General features: G+C 50.0%; 1 pseudogene; it reads right to left on the bottom strand.

Moving 5' to 3' along the window:
- Window positions 1-17: 17 nt before the first annotated feature.
- On the bottom strand, window positions 18-879 carry LOC102869335 (annotated as a pseudogene).
- Between the last annotated feature and the right edge of the window lie 184 nt (window positions 880-1,063).

Genomic DNA, 1,063 nt, shown 5'->3' with positions numbered 1-1,063 from the left:
TAGATGGGAGAGTATGGGACCAAATGGGTCTGGGACTCTGTCAGGTCCAAATTTAGGGCCCTATCAAAGCGCAGGGAGATAGTGATGGTGGACACAAACTGCACGATGAGACGGATGAGTTTGGTGTATGTGGGCTGCTCAATGTCAAGGTTGCACCCACAGATGTCATATATGGCTGTGTTGTCCACCATGGAAGCACTTCTGGAATGCTCCAGGGTCGTGTGAGGGGTCAGGATGGAGTTGTAGGGCTTGACCATGGCCATGGAGACCTGGGGTGTCAGGTAAATAGCAAACTCCAGCTTGGACTTCTTGCTATAGTCCACTGAAAGCCACTCCATGAGCAGAGATGCAAAGCCTGAACCGGTGCCGCACCTAAAGCTGTGGAGATGAGGAAGCCCTGCAGGCCCATCCATGCAAAGAACCACCTGGGGAAGAACAGAAAACGTGAGCTATATCTGCAAAGCTACCACCAAGCACCACTACTCAGGTCCCTCTGCAGTACAGGCATAGGCAAACCTGCCCTAATGAACACTGAAACATACAGGGAAGAAAAGGAGACACTGAGGAGGCATGATGCCATCCAAAGCACACTTTATAGAAAGGCCACAACAAGTAACTTGGACTTCATTCCAGCCCAGTCATTGCCAAAACGACCTCTGACTCACAGGGTATATACCCTCTTGCCCAGGACCACACTGGCACAAGGCCTACTCAGTACCCTCTTCTCACCAGTTTGTGGATCCTGTCTAGCACTAGGTCTACAAACACTTTGCCAATGGAGTAATGGCCTCTAGCAGTTATTGGCTATGTCTTCCTTGCCTGTAATGAGCTGATCTGGGTGGAAGAGCTGCCAGTAGTCGGGCCCTGTGTGCTCTTCATCTACAAAGAGACCCTGTTCCCTGTGAGCCCCAAAAGCTTCCTGTGCCCATCATGGTGGGCAGACTGGGGATCTAGTCACTTTCATCACCTCAGCCTATTCCTCTTCGGTCAACAATGTAAGCGTCCTATGAAAAAATGTGCTTCTGCAATCATCAAAACAAATGCCATTTCAAGCATCACATGT

The sequence above is a fragment of the Elephantulus edwardii genome, unplaced genomic scaffold (genome assembly GCF_000299155.1).
Source record: "Elephantulus edwardii isolate Elephantulus edwardi_28Jun2011 unplaced genomic scaffold, EleEdw1.0 scaffold08549, whole genome shotgun sequence".
Classification (NCBI taxonomy): Eukaryota; Metazoa; Chordata; class Mammalia; order Macroscelidea; family Macroscelididae; genus Elephantulus; species Elephantulus edwardii.
This window is presented reverse-complemented; position numbering and strand designations above follow the sequence as displayed.